Here is a 20,556-nt window from a genome sequence, read left to right as displayed (position 1 = left end):
ATGGATGAATGTTTATATTATTATCCACTCTGAGAGAGCACATTAGGAGCAGACCGGATAACGCTCATGTGTTTTGCCTCGGTCCTTTTTGCCCAGTATTCATTTTTTTCCCCTCAGTTTTGCATCTTACAATCTTATGGCAAAACTGCATCCACAGTAAAATCCACCACTACACTCTGCTTATTAGATACAAAAGGTCACAGAGACACTTTCCCTCCCTGCCAACTTCAGGGAAGGTTTTGGATGTACTTCAGTGCAAGTGTAGCTCCATACTGCATGGTGCTCCTACCTGCTCTGCATCCAGGATGGAAAGACACATTTCTGTCAGCTCAGTGCTTCCTTGTAAGCGTGCATCCAGCCATGGAGGTTTGCTGGTTGAACTTGCATTCAGAGAGCCACCTGTACGCCCACTACGATGTTTTGGGTGTAAAACTTGATGTCTCCCTGGGAAGTAACAACAGGCAGGAGTTACTACAAGGATACCAGGCAGAATTTGGTAGAGTTTATAGGTGTTCACTGTAAATGTTGTGATAAATAACATCAGGAACATCAGGAAGGTGGCTTTAAATCCAGAGCTCATTGAAAGAAGCTTAAGAGTCAAAAGACAAAGCAATGGAGAAGGCTTTACATTACTTTCCATTCCAATGAATGGCAGCAAAGTCCAACCAGGAATCACTGCAGGATTGCGTTTACAACCAGGACTTGCCACGGTAATAAACAGAGTGATAATGGTAGGAGCTTTGAATGGTTCCTAAGAGTTGTAAGCAGTAATAATGCAGATGAACGCTGCCAACAAACTGCCTCACCCGAAAGCTGGAGAAACCCCATTGCATCGACATACTTCACTTTGCCATTGGCATGGAGTGGCTCTGCTACAGCAGCAGAACCTGCTTGCCAAGAGCTTCTCCCAGGCTTTTTTCAGCAAAGCCCCCCCTTAGAGGCACCACACACCTGCAAGGGCAGCCAAACATGTGGAGCACCATGTACAGAATAGAGATCATTCTCAGAGATGAGTACAAATCCAGATCTCTCCTCAGAGAGGTACTGTAGACCCATAGTTGCTGCATTTGGGACTATTATTATAGAAAACTGTTGACATTTTCTGTGTTAAGGACACTTATATGGAATTCATGGATAATTTAGTCCTGTTGGCTTGAAGAAATAGTTTGATATACTCTTTAAATAAGCACATAAAGAGACTGATGTATGTTGTCTATGGGTTCAGATGTTCTGAAAAGTGACATTTCTGTATGGCAAAGAATAAGGCTTAAAAGGGGATATTATTTATAAAAGCACCAGCATGCACAAGCAGTGTTTATTTACCATTTAAATGCCTCATTTCTGTTCTGGCTGTCTGTGCTATAATTTGCACAGGCACTTAAACTTGAGTATAAATAAATGCACAGAAGTAGCGTTTATGAGGAGTTAAGATGAGGAAATCAAGCACTAAAAGATGGAGGCTGCTCCCGCACCGCCGTTCAGCCATCTTACCACCTTTGGCTTCTGCTGAGGTCTCCTCTAGAAGCAAGCACGAAGCCATCCATGCTTGAAGGGCTTGCTCAAGCTGCCAGGCTGAAGATGTGGCTGCAGTTCAGAGAGCCAAGCCCTGGCTGGCATTTCATCCCTACGCATGGGAAAATGCAAGGGAAGGCTGCAAAGAGAGATCTGGTGCAACTTGCCAAGACTCTCAGGTTGGGAACATCTTCCTCACCTCATCTGTGGGCAAACTGAGACCTGCTCCAGCAGAGGAAAGAAAGACACCCACCCTTAACTTAATGTGTCTATTAGACGGGTTGGAGAAGTTGTGCCTTTTCCTCACGTTACAGCAAACCTCTCCCTTGATCTCACGAGAACAGGCAGTAGGAAGAGAAATGGGTGTAAGGACAGGTTACGCCACTTATTTTAACACGTCTGTTCTGTGTCAGTCAACGGGGAAAGTGCCCTCCCTAACCTGACCTCCTCCACCACTCTGGCACGGATTACTTGTGCAGCACAGCCATACTACCTCCTGCCTTTGGCAAACACGGGCCAGTGGCAGCAGCCTGCAGGGGAGGTGGCAGCAAGATGCTGGGCAGGAGGAGCCCTTCACACCCCTCATGGAACACACAGCCTCTCCAGAGAGTCCTGTGAAGCACTGCCAGATGGAACGAGATGGAGCTGAGCGTGCACCAACATCTGGCAGGGCAGAGACCTTCAGTCTCGGGTGATGTTTCTGTGCTCAGAGGCAGCCATGTTTAGAAAGTTCCACCTTCTTTGCTTCTGCTTTGATTGCATCCAGGAACAAAGCCTGTGAGCAGCAAGGTGCCCGAAGGGGACTATGCTGACATGGAGAGGAGATGCTGTTTGTGGTCTGCCTCGGTAGAAAAAGCAGGGATCACAAAGCATCAGTGCTGTACTGCTCGCTGGGACTCCTCGATGAGGAGGCATGCTTATCTTCCCTAGATCATGTACTAAGATCAGTACAGCATTACCCAACTTATATACTGCCAATGCAAATGCATTATCCTGCATCTCGCTTCACTGCAGGGAATTCTAACAACACAAAGCTGCTCGTTTCGCAACTGTGAGACCATACCTCTTCCTGCACGGAGCCAAGTGGCATGGAGCAGCACGTGGGCAGCCTGCAGGGTTACAGCAGGCAGCAGTGTTGAGCTCCCTGCTGCTGCATGGGGACCTGCATTCCACACAGCATGGGTTGCAAAACTCCCAGAGCTCTCACGGCCCTGGTCCTGCCCATGAACTGCATTGTGAAATCTGTGTGTGTCACTCCTTGGCCAGCTCCTGCTAGCTGTCACAATTGCAAGGTATTTAAGAGGGAAAGATAAATCGTCTTTAATGATCAATGGGAAATACCAGGTTATTATTCCTCCCTTGCTTCCCTAACAATCTTCAAGCTTTGCCCACAGCAGTGCGTTTGTTCTCGGTCATATTTTGATTTACTGACAGTGGGCTTTGGGAACAGCCCCCATCATTACTGACAGCCATGGTAAGTAGCCTATTGACTTCAGTAGGTGGGGAATTTCACCCCTTCTATGCGCATGTGTGTATATGAGTGCCTTTTGAAAAGCACTAGGCATACATTAATGCTAATAACTAAGACCGCTGTTCCTTTGCCTGTGTCTGATAGGCAGCAGGCAGAGTGTGAACTGCTCTATGTATCAATTAAATGAAAAATAAATAATAGGGAGAAAGTAATATCTTTAACAGTGTATTCACTGGCACATACATATTTATTAGATTGCAAACGTAATGCTGCTCATATTGTTTATGTTCATCGTGAAGCCCTAGAGTCATTTATGGTATCATGATTTAAATTATGAAAGTCAGATGCAGTAGCATGGCCATATTCCTCAAAGCAGGCTTGCTGAGAAAGTCCTGCTTTTTATTTTTGATTTCTTGCACACATTTGATCCATTACTGGTGCGAATCTTGCATGGAACACCATTCCAATCTAAGAGAACAAAACCAATTTCTAGGCTTTATTTTCAGATTGCCACATCCCATCTTTAAAAACAAGCCAAGTGGAGGCAGCGTTCGTTTAATAAAGGTGTAACGTGTGAACGAATCAGGAAGCACAGCAAAAGCGTGTGCAATTTGCTGCATATATCCGTAGCAAGGAGACAGTCTCTTAAAACGTGGTTAAATATGTAAACTCTGCCTAGGGAAAATATTTATTTACCTAGATTGACAGCGATTGGGGTAAAAAGCACTCAAGATAAGTGGCTCTTTAGCCAACTTTAATTTGTTGATGGATGGATTGATGGGAGGATGGTCAAAGGAATGACAACATAACTCTCTGTAATGGAGATATCCTGTCTGCTGGAGTTTGTAGCACCATTTTGTCTAATTATTTGTGATCCATCTATGAGCAAACTTTGCTCCCAGTGAGACAAGTTGTCATTCCTTTTCCTTAAATGGAAATATGAGGAGGTAGAATCAAGAATAATTAGAGCACAGTACACTTACATCTTCTGCAGTCAAAAATACATACAGAATCATGCCTAGCGCTTAAAGATAGTTTACTATATTAATTGAAATAGTTGTGCATTCTATTGTGCAGTTTGTATGAGAACAGATGGCCCATTTCACAAATTAAGCCTCGTCTTTTTACAATGTTTCAACAAAATAAGGGCAAATGAATGCTGCTATTGCACATGATCTCATGTTCAAACCTTATGGCATTGGTACAGGCTATGCTTTTCTTGTGCAAGTTAGTGGGAAAGCAGGAAAATCAATCAGAGGTGAATGCTTGCAAAGCATGCTGAGGAACCACAGAAATATTCTTCCACTATTACTTCATGTATTGCAAAAGCAAAACCTGCCAATCAAGCAGCACAAACTGATGTCTGAGATTTTCTAATCTAGTTGAAGAACACTTGCTCCAGGACTAGCAATAGAAGAGCAAATACCAGGAGAGGCACTGGCCCCAGCATAACCAAGGGCAGCCATGAGGCTGCTGTAAGTCGACACAGCCAATTCTAACAGTTGTTTTCTGGGGATGGAGAGCCTGGAAACTCAGTTTTCTCCCAGAGTTTCCCAAAATTTGAGTCGTTCAAAATTAGGGCTGGTAAGTAGGAGCTCTCAGCTCCTCTGAGTGCAACACAGTGGGGTAACTGCAGGCATGACCCTACCCAGAGCACTGCTACGTGCTTTGGATCAGCCTCAGCTACACAACAAGCACATACGTTGCTGCAGGAAATTTAATGTGGAAAGCAACTAGCCTCGATTGTAGTTTATAGTTCTTTTCAGCAGGACTGCATGAAGCTAATGACACAGAAGGCCATTTGGGTTAAATTGTGAAACTGAAAGATGCAGCACCTGCTTTTATGCTTCACATGTTACTGAAATGCTTCTTCCCTTCCAAAATGCAACGCAAATGACAATACAAAAAAAAACCAAACCTCTGCAATGTCATTGTCATAAGGCAGGGTTCATCAGAGCACTGAAAAATGAAAAAATCATAGGAGAAACACAAAACATCATTATCCCATTTCTAAACCCTTGGCGCATCCATATCTGTGTCACACTCCTGTTCTCTCCATGTAAAAAAGGGGATAGTGATAGGTTTTAGACAAGAGAGAGAAAAATGATCCGAAGCACGGAAGAGCTTCCATGTGAGAAGAAAGCAAAAAACATCTATCTATCCCGAAAAACATTCCCAAGGGGAGAAACATGGCAGAGGTGTGGAGGAGGCAAATGAAGACATGAAGTACTTCAGCAGAAGGATGAGAGGGGTTTAGAAACAAAGAAAAGTGCCCAATTCCACTGGAATTAAACACTTCTGGGGTGGTGTGTCCTCATCCCCAGCACACATCATCTCAGGCAGTGACTGTGGGTGGGGAGTGGTGCCACCTCACCAGGGGAGTCCCCAGGGCATCTGCCAGCATCTCAAAGGAGCCTTTTCGTCACGCGCTCAGTGCACACAATTCAAACACTGCATTTATTCTCTAGCATCTTCCCTCACTGCTCTTCAAATCAAACAAAAAGCCCTGACTTAAGCAAAAAATTTTACCAGTGGAAAGGGAGCATTGCCAGAGACCGTGAACCCCTGTAGAGATTTTACTTTTGCTATTGATTTTATGCGTGAGATGCTTAGCGACTCTGATAATATCTGACAGTAGAAGAAGCCAGAGAGAGAATAGAAAGGTTAATACAGCAACAATGTCACCAGGAAAACTGGCAAAATTTTCAGAAATTATGGCTCTAAATCTGACTGAAATACCTCACTGTTTGTGAAGCTGACAAGTGTTTGGACAAAAACATCCTCCTCCCATTGAGGAATTTTAATTTCTTACTGTTATTCTTGCAAGATAAAATGGGATATAATAGAGAGTTATAAATGTTTCAGAAAGGGAGAAATGGAAATGGCAGAAATCTAAGTGGTTAACTGAGGTCTTCACAGAGAAAGTACTTCTATTTCCTATTCTGCTAACAGCTTGCTTGTAACTTTGGAAGCACTGGTATTTGTGTGTTAAAAACATCCAAAAATAATTTTTGAATAAAGAGGTCTCTGAATAACAGCACTGCTCCTCTGGGACAGCACAAACCAGAAGGCAGAGGGATGGGCATAGTACAGCCTCAGCTTCTCTGGGATTTTGGAAGATGTGCAGCCAGATCTGCCTTCCCCAGCGAGCCTTGCCAAGTGAGGCTGCCTTGGAACACATCCGCCCACCCAAAGCAAAACCAGGAGGGAGCCAAATGTGTCTAGAAGAATGTTCCTTCCAAGAGTAAATCGCTTTATAAGTGAAAAGAACAGTGGAAAGCCTGGCCAGTGTTTGGGTAGTCCCTCAGTTTGGTGGTCATCCTGGCTTAATGGGTGCTTTGCACTGAGTAAAGGTTTGAATTTGGTAATGCTTGGGCACAGGCTGCCCAGGGAAGTGGTGGAGTCACTGTCCCTGGAGGCGTTTAAGAAACTGGAGATGTGGCAGTGAGGGATGTTGTTAGAGGGCATGGTGGGGAATGGGTTGACAATTGGATGAGATAATCTTAGTGGTCCTTCCAACCTTAAGGATTCTACAGTCTTATGAATTCACGTCTGTTGCTTCCTGGTAAGCACTCCATATCAACGGTCTTCAACATAAAGCTTGATAAGCTGATGCCTGTTAAAAGCGTAGATCTGGACAGCTCTGAAGTCTGAGCGTGAGCCCAGCATTTGTGGTTCCAGCTGGGTAACGTCAGGACCTCAAGAAACGCAAGGCAGGTTTGAGCATTTGCCCTTCTGGTCAGACCATTCCCCACCATGCATGATCTAGAGAGCACGGACCTGACACCCGGTCATACACTCATAGCCTGGCCCTGAAAAATGAGGAGGTAACAGGTCTAACCTGTGCTGAACTACTGCTGCACCAAGACTTTCCCCAGATGTCCAGGTCTCAGGCATTTGAACAATGCATTAGAAGCATTTATTCATTAAAATAGAGTGCTTACTACACAATTACTTAAGGATTGTATGTCAAGAGACTAAAATGTCTTTAACATTTAGATCAGCAAGACTTCCCCCTGTAGCTGTAACCCACTCTATCAGGGAATGCGCTATAGCTATTACGGAGTTAGAGAACCAAAAAATACACATTTGAAGTGACTGCACGAAAAAAAGTGAATGGAGTGAAATATAATTAGCTGAGGCAAGGACAAGTAGGTAAGTCTCCACAGTCATAATTTATGTGGGATATTGTTATAGTTATTACCATGCAATTTAACAGGAATACACCAGAGCAATTTTCATATCTTAAAACATGCAGAAGCACTCACATATATATGAGAAAAGTCTCAGAACTCAAATCATCCAAAATAATCAAGAAAGTTATTATCATAAACAGCACAATTAACACAGGGATCACAAGGGATCAGTCTCCAGTTTCGATAATCTTAAGAGAAAGTGAAAGCATTATTAAAACTTCCGTGTAGGAATGGGAGCTACGTTCACATCTTTGTGCACATCAACAGCACTCTCCAGTTGGAAGTCCCTCCTCTGCTATTCTTTGAGAGATGCAGAAGCAACAAAATTAATAGATTTGAGATGTTCTAGGTCATTGGAGGATACATACGGTGCTGAAAAACACTCGGACTGACCTTACATATAAAATGAGTCTTTTCTGAAGCAGAGAAGAAAATTTTCAATTACTACAGATTAGAAGGAGAAGGCATGGAAAGCATGGGCTCAAGTTTCTGGAGTTTTTTTAAAAAAGAAAAATGCTGCTTTATGAGGATCTGTACTGCCATCCATAATTAATTTACAGGCTTCTTTCTAACGTCACTGTCAACATAGTATTGCTCTCATCAGCTGTATATATTATTTTGACCAATAACATGGAACACAGTGCCACCATTTCAACAAAAGGAGACATTCGTCATCTTAAGTCTCACTTAAATTGCTGAAGATTATACACTGTCCATTAGATTTCAACAATATCCAAATGGAAGCTGTTCTAATCATATGTTAAAATGCAATCACCACCTAGTCTCAGAACCACTGGAAAAAAAAATCTCTCTCCCACACTGATCAAGTTTCTATCTCCATCTCAACGTTTTTTTCTCTTCTGTCCTTGCACTCATGTTTGCCCAGCCTGCTTTTAACTCAGTTCGCAGCAGGACCTCATAGCTGTCTACCTGAAGTGAGTAGCTTCTGTATACACAACACATACAGTTTAGAAAAAAAATATATCTTTTAGGGGAGCACGAGGAAAGGCTGCAAATTCTCCTGAGGTTTTAGTGTTGTCTTTAAAAATCTGTTTCTCATGTATAAAAATGCTGTCCCAGATCTAAATCTAAAGCGAGCACTTCAGATGAGGTCGAAAAGTACCGCAGCTGTCAGTGCCATTTCTGGCATTTCTAGACCACAGAATCATTCTCTGTCGCCTGGCCATGCACTCAAATAGGAACAAATATCCAGATAAGGCACAGTAGTGGTTTTGTAATTTCCATGTGGAGCCCAGAGGTGAGTTTGGAGCCTCTTGGACTTAGAGCAGCAAGCCTCGTTACTCCAAATCTGCCTTCCCAGCAAATGGCTCTCTGCAGTTGTAAGAACCCAACAAATCTTCTCTAAATTAGGGCTTATGCATGTTTGTTTAGACCCATATTGTATGTGCTTCAGACAAAGAGAGCCCGTTATGTTATTCCAGGGTTTTGCTTTTTTTTTTTCATCTCTTTTTATCTAATACTGTGCCAGTCCATGCCTGTAAAAATCTTCTTCCCCATTTGCTGAATCATGCCTGGAATCCATATTAGAAGTCAAGTGTGGAAAAAAAGAGGGGAAGATGTGCTACAGGCAGCTGTTGTTGCCAATGCCCTTTCCTTTCCAGAAATAAAAGTCACACAAAAACTTAAAATCTTGCTAGGCCTGTACTCCTTACCATCAGCACTGCCTCCCTTCAGACCTGTAAAAGGGCAAATCTTTTTCTAGCAACAGCATTAACCCATCTGCAAAGGTTTGCAAACAGGCTTTCTGTCTTTCCCAAAGCTGACAACGTGCTGTTCCTACATGCTCATGGTTTGGTGTGTTCTCTCTTTAGCATTAGGACCTATTTAATTCCAAAGAAGAGCAGAGGAACAGTAAAGCTTGACACTCTCTGGAACGTTTGTTCTGCTCTAACCCAGGCAAACTGACAGAGCAAGGGGAAGAGCTGTTGAGAGCACTTCAGAGGCAAATGTTACAAATGCACAGCTACTGCAGAAAGTTGATAAGCCAGTATTAATTTGAATATGTTAGAATATTCTTACACAATCTCAAATCAATAATTAGACCGCTAATTGATGAGGCACTTACTTTTGTCTCAGTAAGAGCTATGATCCCAATCATTGTGTAACACTCCTTAAATAGAAAGCAAGACAGGTAAGCATAATCCCATACAAAAGATCTGCAACCTGTTTTGTATATTAAAAGTAAATAAATACAGAGCTAGATACATTTTGTAGCAGCACCTAAAACGTTTAATGTATGTATTGTTTTAGCTTTTGGAGCAAATCTAATTCTATTGCTTTTTCACAGACCACCAACCCCATAACCTTATTTTCTTTCATCACTGTGAGGCACCAACATGCTTCTCTGCATCTCCCAGAACACTCCCAGCCAGGCAGCTGAAGCCAGCACCTAGTGGCACTTCTTCCCTCCCTTATTAGCAATGCAATAAGCATATTTTCAGATAATTGGGTTTCAGGAGCCACATGCTCCTGTCTCTGGCTGAACAGAACTAACTTCATCACACTTGCTGATGAAGAACTATTGCCATATATTGCAGAATCACAGAACATTAGGAGTTGGAAGGGGGACCTCTGGAGATCATCTAGTTTAACCTTCTGCTAAAACGAGTTCCCTACAGAATATAGCCTGTTGAAGAACTGACCAGGCATTCAGCAGTACTGGGAAAGAAGTAAAGCAGATTTCTAATAACAACAATTTGAACTTTTGTAAATTGCTCTAGTTTCCACGCTGTTGATCGATCACTTGACGTTCTTGAAATCCCAACAAACAGTGCTCACACGACCGAGGAAAGCACTAAACAGCAACATATATATGAACCTGTCAGCTCTGTACAACATGCCCCTTGGCAGAAACTCCTCGTGTCTCTGCCTTATCTCCTCATGTCTCAGACTCTATCTGAGGATGGGCAGTGGGGCAAGGCATATCAAAGGTTGACAGTGGTTCATTGACTTAAAGAGCTTAGGACTGACCACAACAACCACAGATGGGTTGAAGCTCAGTTCCAAATACAAAATTTGTGATGGGTCCCTCACTACAGAGACACCTCGTGCCTGCCTTGTATGCTACACTGGGAAATATAGAAACCAAGATTAAAAGAGTCAAACTGATATCTTTTTTTTTCATACATGCAAAAACGTTGTATCTGCGTATACAAGTGACAGAAAATTTCAAAAGGGAGTGGACCTCATTTAGAATGCACAACATCAGAGAAACTGGTAGTCTGGATGTTTTGTAATAAGGCTACTAATATTTAGTCAGCTAGTAACACGTCTGCCATCCATTGACATTTCTCATTCAAGACAAGGGTGAAACCTAGAGGTGTATTTTTGGTGATACGTCAATGCTGAAATGAAATGAGGAATAGAAACTCAATGATGTGATTTTTGCAATACTGACTGCCATTAGGAGTTAAGTTTTTTGTCGAAACCGTTCTTCATTCATCAGTTCTCAAGGAAAGTCTCCAGACAGCTCCAAAAGTAGTGTTTTGGGTCCCCCCCAAAATAAAGCAAGAGACAGTTCTCATGCTCTTTATCCTACAGATCTCCTTGACAGCAGATATTGGGGATTTAGCAAGCTTAAGTATATTTAAAGGGAGACCGGAAAATAACTTGAAAGAGTTCTATTGGAAGTATTTAGATGAGTTGCTTTAAGGTCAGAGGACCACGTGAATCAAATCCAATCTCCAGTAGGAAAGAAACGTCACGTGGAAACATCATATTGCATACCCAGTTCTTACTCTACCCCAGGTACTTGGTATGGCTACTGCTGGAGACAGGAAGCTGAAATATGCCTTGCTCTGAGTCCTTATAGCTGTTCTCATCTTCCAGTGAAGTCACACTAAAAGTTTTTCTGATTTCATGTGGGTGCAAAGCATGTGCTTAACTGTCCAATTTTTTTAGTTTTTTTTACTTGTCCGCCACACTTCAGTTACCTCTTAAATCTATACCTACAAATTTTTTATTCTACTGTGTTTTAAATGGATTACATCTTTGGATAACATCCAGGTGGGATGGATTCACCTATACTGCTATGATATATCTGAGGATGTGGTGACACATCAAGAGTAATTTCTCCACCTTGCAGCTCTTTTCACATACAACATACATCGTACTTTATTTGTTTTATTACTTACCATATTTTTTGTTCTTATGAAGTTATATAAGGTGATTAACGCTCTCTGACTGTGTAAAGGCTTCACTTGATTTGTGAAAAAAATAATTAGAGAAGAAAGAAACCGCCCTTAGAAAAAAAAAATGTGAGACTAGCTGGAAAAGTATGTCTTGAGCGTGGGAACGTTTGCACAATAGTTTGGGGGAAACAAACATGGTGATTTTGTTCTGTCTTGTTCAGTGAGGACCCCAGAGAACAAGATCTTTTTTTAATTATCTGAAGAAAAAAAAAGTCATCAGGGAATATAGCGCTTCTTGGCCAGTAGATTCACCTGAATTAAACTTTTCCAAAACTTTTGACCAGACAGGGAACTCCTTCCCCATAGCTTTTTCATTTGTCAGAGGGCTTGGTTCAGTTTCAGTGGACAAATCATCAGTCTGGCATCTCCACACCCAGGTGGGAGTGAAATAAGGACCAACCTCTGCCAAAATATTAACAATAGTAAACAGAGATATGCTAACTAGTCCTTATGCACAGCCACTTCCTCCTCCAGAGAAAGAGGAAACGAAGGGGAGCATTTCAGAAAATAAAAGCAACACAACGAAACCTATTGGCGTTTGCAACTGCCACCCTTCAGCAGGGCTTTCCTACTCTAGTAGCAGAGATTTGAGACTATATAACTTGGGATGGACTTGAAAGTCGCTTTGCCCTTTCCCCTGGGATTTGGAACAGCAGTAGCATGGGGCAGGGAGGCTGTGCAACAGTCACTGTCCAAAGAGCTGGACTGGGTCCTGAGCTTCATCATAAGGAGTTACTGGAATCAATTTATTATGAGAATCTCAAATAAGATTGACTCCTCAGAGTTCTAACTTTATTTGCTTGAAAAGTTTTCCTCCTAGGAATATTTGCAGTAAATGTCTAAGATCAATAGATTTAGGTAGTACCTATTAGCATGAGGGAGAGATCACTAAAACTGCATTGGTTTACGTAGCACTGAGCAATTTATCACATCTGACAAGAATTGTGGACCATGCTCCCACATGGATACAACTCTTTCACACTAAGAAGTCAATCCTTCCCACCTAACATTTCAATAGAAACCCTCTAAAAAGTCAGCTTCAGAATAGGTTTATCTGCTTTCCCACCCCAGAATTACTCATCTCTAGTAAAAAAAAATCCTGACTTTTATAGAGCACAGCTTTACATTCTCTTTGGCCTCAGAATCCAGTGACCAAGACAGGGTACCAGTAATCTAGTACTATCAGTACTTATCATTACTAATCTAGTACTGATAAGCTGTTAATTAATACACTACTTATACTTCAAAAGACTACTTGATTAGAAGGATAGAGAAAACAGTGCATTGTATGTGCTTTGGTTTTTTTGCTCTTTGATTTGTGTATGTTTTTCATTTTGTTTTTCATAAAGAAAGCACGTTCCCAAAAATCTCATTTCATTCTGCTAAATGAATGGGAATAAGTGACAGTATCAGGGATGAGTAAGCAGTGCCACTCAGGCATGCTTCAATGGCTTGCAAGGAATGGAAATGCCCACCTATAGCAGCTCATCAGCTCAGACTCATCCTCTGCTTGGCTCTGTCTGGTCACTGAGGATTCCCACTGTGGTGTGTTCCACCACCTCAGTGAGGATGGCTGTGTCAGTCACTTGGCTAACAACTGTCCAGCTTTTTAGGAAGATGTCTCAGTTCATCATATTAGAGTGCTTCAGGTGTGTTTGTGACACAGCCATGGCTCCCACTGGTTCAATTTACTTCCAGATCAGACACACCAATAAATTCTCATAGGTCCATGATTGACTTAAGCAAATTTCCCAACTATGCATTTCTTCTTGATGGGGAACTGTTGGCCAAGAGCTCGTGAGTGAGCAGAGCAGTCTTTCCAAGATAAACGGAGGTTTCTTGGCTGTCCATGTAGAAATCCAGATGTCAGCAGGGTGTTAGGGTAAGAGCTGGTGATGCAAACACAACTAGCGGACACTGCACCTGCAGACTTGCAGCAGCTATTAATGATGCTTAGGAAAAAAGCAAACAGAGATGTCAGACTCTGAGACTCCTTAGAAAATTATGCTGTCAGCAGAAGGCCAGGCAGACCCCTGAGACGGGAGCACATGCCAGGAAGTTCCTTTTGCTGGGAACGCAGAGTTTTTCCCTCGGGGACTAGGGGTTGGCAGCTGCACACCTGCCTCCCTCTGCAGCTTTCCTAGTGCCTCCCCAGTTGGGAGCATTTGCTGGAGAAGGCCCATGCTGCTGTGAGCAGCTCCCCAAGCCCTGTGGCTGCTGTCAGGTGAAGGAATAGCAAGTGAAACATGGCATCACTTCACTCCATTGAAAGGAAGTGGATAACACAATGGATAAAACAATACCCCATACGTGGATGAATACTGGTGTCTACAAGCGTTCTTTGAATACAGGAGACTAGCAGTAAGCACACAGGAGTTTTTAAATTCTTCCAAATTGCACTGCAACAAATTCCCATCATTTCATCCTGGTTTTTACAGTATCCATCATCACGGTACCTAAGTCTGTGATGTAGTGCCTCACTCCAAAGACCTCATTCTTGAAACAGTTTGGCTGTTCTGAACTCTGAATGTTCTCATTTCACTCGATTGTTGAAGGTCTCATGCTGAAAGACAAAGAACTTAGATGAAATTTCCCAAAGCAAGAAAGTACCGGAGCCCTGGAACCACAAGTCTTGCCACAGCCCCAGGGAATGCTCACAGTCCACTGTACCCATCTTCAGTGGTCAACAAGAGGGAAGAACCCAAGGAGAGACCTGCCTGCTCAGCATCCCATCAGCCAGCTGCCCTGTGAGGGGCACTGGTTCTTCAGTTCAAGTCCTTCAGGTTGTTCCTTCTCTTCCATGTAGAGAGCAGGGAGCGCTCACTTGAAAACATGATAAGGGGAGGTGAAGGAGCTGCGACGTTTATCCAGTCAGAAACCCTTTAGAGCACTCAAAGGAATGTGGTGATGCGAGGTCCTGGTAGCAGCCCAAGGACAGCTGTGCATTTGAAGCTAAATCCTGAAGGCAAACTGATAAATCATCACAGGAGTGAGATCACTGCTCAGGTCTCCTCATGCCTCCAGTGAGCTAAGTGGTAAGCCTCACTAATGCTTTCTTCTTCCCTTTGGCCCAATAAGACCTGAGTCATGTTCCGGAAAGCAGAGAGTTGAAAGCCATGATAAACACCACTGATCTGCAATCTGGGGATGAGCTGGAATGTTCGCTAATTGAAAGTTAACTCCTTTCTCTGGCTTCTGCGTCCTCGTCTCCTACCTTGTTTCCTAGAAGTAGTCCTTTGGGCTCTCAGGCTGAGAATGACTGCAGCCAGCCGCACTGGGAGTTCACCCAAAGTGCTCAGTGCAACACCTCAGCAGCCCAAGCTCCAGCACACTTTCTACGGCAGCATGATAACCTCAGAATCTGCTCCATGGGTGAGACAGAGAGCGAATGAATCTGCTACACATTTTAGGAAACCGCTTTGCTGCGGGCTAAGGTGAGCAAAAAGAAGGGCTGGATGTTCGTCCTGCAGTCAGTGAGCCAGCTCTACACTGACAGGGCATCTTAATACAGTTACAAAACTACGTGGAGAGCAATGAAAGAGGGGTATTCTGTCACCTAGTCACTTCTCCTTTTGTGAAGCCACACATAGCGCAAAGTTAATTAAAGCTGCTTCTCTGAGAAAAAGGAATGTTCCATTTGGTAAATTTAGAAACAGCTGGTTAGTTTTATCCATTACTTTTGTGCTAACATCAGTTGAGTTCATTCAGCTCTCTCTTTTTATGGAGCTGTCCTTCCTATGCTACCTGATAGCTACTAATTGCTGCAACTACATTTCTGAATTGCAAATTTTCTGCACTGATAAAAACTTTGATTGCCTGTCAGCTACACATAAGGAAAAGATCACCAGTGCTAAATGAGGTGTTCCACGCTTGGATAATAATGCCTAATGAATTATTCAAAAAAGAATGCTTGAATGAAGCAAACAATTTGAAGGGTTACTAGCAGCCGTAACAGTTCAACAGCCAAAAGAACAAAAGTATCATCCTGAAAATTACACTAATGATTAAAAAATGCGTATTAATTCCACATTTGGAGAAAAAAAGAAATGCCAATCTGATTTTAAAGGTTAATCATTATTTTTTCACTAATGCTCTAATCTCTGGGAAAAACACCCTTTACCAATATTTTGGGACATATAATATTATGACATAACATATTTATATAATTTTCCAGGCATTAACCCACTCCGCACATTTCAAATTTTGCTGTAAAAGCCCCAAAAGCCCTGTCTGAAAACCAGTACTGTCCACAGGGTCTTCTCCATTGCTTCACATAGTCGTCGGATCAGACCCATCAACGGGCACTGCCGTATCACACTGGATGCCTGGCAGTCAGGCAGCACGGATGCTGTGCGGTGCTCACAGGCAACGGGCTGTTGGGTAATTCAGAGTGTCTGGATCACTGCAGAGCGACTTTGGTATGGGGAAGACAGAGTCCTGCTCTGATCATCCACTTGATGGAAAGATTTGCTAAACGAGAATGCAGGTGGCAGAAACAAAACCCACGCGTTCAGATTAAAACAAAAGCAATAGCTGTGTTCACAGAACTGCTAAAATTAGTAACTTCTTCCAGACTAGATTTGATTGTAGCTTTTAGAGAAGAGGATGGTGCAGAAAGAAGGGCTGCTTGCTAAAGGGAGAAAGAACGAAGGAAAAGAAATCCTTAATAAACCATGAGAATTTCACGGATGTCCAATGCTGACACATTTTCAGCTTTCATAAAAAATATATTTCCACCACTAAAAGCGATAATTTATTATGACAGACTTCTCCGGTTGCCAAAAAAAAAAAAAAAGAAAAAAACTGAGACCTAAATCCTAAGGAACATCTCCTGCAAGATACCAGCATTGCATATAGATGAAATAAAGCAGCACAACAGCAGCAACGTGTTTATCTGCTTTGCTGTTGAAATCCTCCCAAATGTTATGGTTGGAACTGAGCTAGTGAGGACACGCCGTCATTTGCTGAGAGGGATCACAGAGACAATAACACGTTCACTGTGCTAAGGAAAGATTTCTCAGAGAGCATTTATGAACACAAAACCCAGTCAACCACTTAGCTACCTCTGCTGCAATTTTACAGCTATAAAGCCTTTGGTATTAGATGCCAATTAGTGATTTTATTATAAAGATGTTCAATGTCAAGATAACACTTCTTCTCATTTCTGGCAGTGACACTGAATGGTGGATAGAAGAAATGACTTCAGGAAAGCTTAGCTGACCATCTGCTTAGGCCTGCTCACTCACTGATGATTAATCCTTTCCCTCGAGGACAATGTCTCCATGTGTTTCTCTTGCTGTCTTTTTAATGTCACAAAAAGAGGCTGATAAACACATTCAAGTCACAATTAAAAAACATTTTAACTGACCAGTTGCCACTGATGATATTATTAGACAGTTTTAGTCACTGTTGTAACAATGCGTTTAGTGGTGTTGATGTGAAGTGGAGATGAAGTTTCCTTAATGCGCCTCCTACCTATTTTGACGTTCAAGTGACATTTAAGTGCTTACCTTGATGCATTCAAACAAGCAGTTGGCAAGGGTGCAGGGAAAGGTTTGTCTTTATATCACAGAGACAAAACAGGATGGTGTGGTAGCTGCTTTTTGCCCTTGCTTGGGGTGGGGGAGAAAGGAGGAAGAGGACCAGAAGATCTAACAGAGGTTTTGGGGAGATTGCGGTGATTCCTTCCGGACTCGTTTAAGTTTCTGCCAAATGCACAACTGATTGTTTTTTTCTTTCATCACAATGGGTTGCAGCACAATTGTGGGCTGATGGGTCTGGTAAACATACAGGAGTTATCTGTGTGCTGGAACATCATGGTGGTGACGTGGAAGCTGTTATAATAAAGAACCGAGCAATACCGGGTCCTGCTTCTTTTCTCTCGTGGCAAACTGCATGAATTTTGCTCCACTTAGGAAGCAAGCTCATGCTTACAACACTTTACAGACCCATCCTGATGAAGAGGTGATTTGCCGGGAACAAACCTTCGCTGACAAATGAGGGGACCAGCTTTCATAAGGGCTGGCAGTTGCGGAGCTCAGCACCTCTGGCCTCAGATCATATCTTATTTGTATTTTCAAACACAGACTTACGGGCCCAATTTCCTGTGCTCAGGGCCTGACCTAACTTTTCATTTCTTCCCCCGCCTTATATTGCGTAGCATACTTTAATTGCTCCAGTTGACCCACACGTGCAAATAACAGAATAGTGTTTCTTAGCAGTGCCATCATGGAAGCACTGTAATTCTCAAGTAGCTAGGCTGATTTATCACCTATCTGATCTTAAGCAAATTCAGCCAGCAGAACAGTTAATGATGATCTGCTAGCACTTGGCTGTAAATATCATCCAACACCTATGAAATTAGTGGTTTCAAACTTCATGTCTACATCATTATGTTTACTTTTATGATATCTCTAATTTAGAGCGTATCAACCTCTGACAGATGAACTGCACTGAACACCTGATAAGTCAGAAATCAAATAGCCTCAAAGGAAGAAGAATATGACCTAGTGATCCAAATCCACTTCATTCTTGTAAAGGCATCATGGAGTGGCACCGAATCCCCAGCTCCAGTGATAAATTCGAGCATCTCCACACAGACCACCTCTGTTTCCTTTGCCATTTCCAGACCTGTATTTACAATGACTGTCAGCCAGCAGATTAAAGGGTGTAGACTACTCTGTGACTTCATGGCATTTCTCTATCTTCAGAAGTTTTCATGTAACAAACTGTTAGTATCAAGCCTTTCAGTATCAACAGCAGGCGGTGTTTCCCAGGAATTTAATTCAGAAAACTACCACTGCTCCTTCTGTGGCTGTATGGGATGAAGATAGACATTCTACAGCACAATCCCTCTGCAAATAGGCATCTCTTAATAGCAATTTTGTTCATGAAACTGAGGTCACCATATGGCCCTAAATGATCCTACCTCTCCTTCTGTCATAATGTTACAGCTTCACACGCACACATTAAAGAAGGAAAGGTTAAGACAGTATATCAGAATTACCTGGCAAGGTTATTAAATATGCCAGTAATACCGTCTTTAACAAGAGAACGTAAGGAAAAGACCTTCCTGTTGAAACGGACACATTTATCACTATTTTATCTTAAATTTGCCACCAAATAGTCACTATCTAAAAGCTATTTCTCAGTCCAAAAGGCCTAAGAAATTAAGGTAAGATGTGACAGAAGAGGAGGCAAATAAGTTATTAGGGAGGACATAAGAAGGACAGAAGTAGTAAGTGATTACTTGGTGAAGGCAGATTTGACTTCTAATTTCATTGACAAGATATGGAGTGGGATTTTCAAAAGCCCTGGGGTGACCTAGAAAACTAAATTCCGTTGATTTTTAAGCAATTAGACATTTTTGAAATTCATGCATATAACGACTAAGCAACATAACAGCCCAGTCCAACCTCCATTGAATTTAACATACAGTTGACTTTATCAAAGATAGATCCAGTACTTAGATTTCCTGTAGGCTCTGCTGTTTATGTGTAGGTAGCACCAGCCACAACAGAAACTACAACAGATACAAAAGATAAAAATAACACACTACTTGATAGAGCAAATTCTCAGCTACAAAAGACTATTTTTCAACACAGTCACCACTATAAGCTAAGCATTTTTATTAGTATCGTACAAGAGACCGGATGCCGTGCTTGTAAAAATCTGCACCAGTGGAAGTGACCCACTGTTTCACAGATGCTATTATGGTAGATGGTCGCTGCTAGGAAAACGTTGCCCATGCAGCCCATCTTTCATCGTCCTGAACAGATGGAAAACAAAAGGTGTCAAATCCAGATTATATGGTGGGTGTGTTAGGACAGCGCAGCCAAGATTGGCAGTGTGCTCCTCAGTCTTCGAACTGGTATGGAACTTGGCACTACGAGAGTGAAAAGAGATATGGAAAGAGCAGTCAAGCACAGTGTGATAGCTCACGCCACAGATGGATGGACCTATGTAGCGTAAGCCTAACAGTAACATGACAAGAAGGAAAGGGGAGGCAGCCTGAAGAAAAGGAAAGAACTTGGTATAGCACAAAAGAGGCTCTGTGGAAGAAAACAGTAAAAGAGGAGAGGTAATTACAGAGGTGGACCTTTAAGATGATTTTGACTGAAGTATTTTTTTTTTCATATGAAGACAGCAGTAAAGTGTGCTGGAAACTTACTTTCTAGTTAACCAAAACAATAAATTAAAGGACAAGACTTCAAATTCTGCATCGAGAAAAAGGTGGCTCTTATAAAAGTTTTGCTTGGAAGTCATCAGGACATATACATCAACTTTCAGTGGAACTATATAGATGCTTTATACAGGGATAAGAGGAATAATCCTTGCAGATGCTCTCAAGGGATGGTTGCTGACATGGAAAACTATTTTCCCCAATCAAACTTTTATTTTTAATCTGAGATGAAGGATCTAAGTCATTTAAGGGTTTTTCTGTTTACCCCTCAAGCTTCCTGGAGGCAAGAAAGAAGCCTCTGTGATCAATAGTATCAAATGTTATGAAGAAGCATAGAGCAATACACAACGAAAGTATTCTTTTTTAAAACAGAGATCATCTTCTAGGTAAGAAGTCCCTTTCTACATCATAACCTATAATTACTCAAACAGACCAATCTTCCACAGTGGTAGAGGATAAAAAGACCTGGTTTACTGGAGTTGTTAGAAAATGGCAAGTAAGCTGCAGGTCATACCTTGAGCAAAATTTGGAATTGTTGGGTTGCTACAAGTATCAGCTAGTAATAATACTTAAAGTGCCATTTCATCCTGCATTCCCTGTACTACCAACTTTTTTTCAATGCAGTCACGACAATGTCTTACCAGAACTGAATGTGAGGGGTGAAACTCGTTAACTCCCAGCATCTAGAGCATATACTATCCAACTTCAAAAAATTCTGTACCTCACTACTTGAGATACTTCCACTGAAATCACTTGTGCTCTATTTTAGTTTCCTATCACCTCACTTGCCTCCCACTTAAAAAGAATACATCCTTTATCCTAAGAAATTTGACAGGACAATAGACAGGATTCTTCCTCTTCACAAATAAAAGCTATCAATTTCTGTCAACTCAGTGATAAACTCTGGTTAAAACTTTATATGTAAAATTTCATGACTTTAAACTTCGGAAGCCAAATGATTCAAGAGTCCCAAGGAGACTGCTA

The 20,556-nt window shown here is 42.1% G+C and overlaps 1 long non-coding RNA gene across 2 annotated transcripts in view; it reads right to left on the bottom strand.

Annotated features, from left to right (window-relative positions):
- LOC116216642 overlaps positions 1 to 20,556 on the bottom strand; it is a 53,328-nt gene that overhangs the window by 18,464 nt on the left and 14,308 nt on the right. For both annotated transcript variants that reach the window (XR_004159787.1, XR_004159786.1), the window contains exon 2: positions 290 to 444. This is a non-coding gene — a long non-coding RNA (uncharacterized LOC116216642). The remainder of the gene's footprint in view (positions 1 to 289; positions 445 to 20,556) is intronic.

The sequence above is a fragment of the Meleagris gallopavo genome, chromosome 5 (genome assembly GCF_000146605.3).
Source record: "Meleagris gallopavo isolate NT-WF06-2002-E0010 breed Aviagen turkey brand Nicholas breeding stock chromosome 5, Turkey_5.1, whole genome shotgun sequence".
In the NCBI taxonomy this organism is placed as follows: Eukaryota; Metazoa; Chordata; class Aves; order Galliformes; family Phasianidae; genus Meleagris; species Meleagris gallopavo.
The sequence above is the reverse complement of the archived record's forward strand: the minus strand, read 5'-3'. Positions and strand labels throughout refer to the sequence as shown.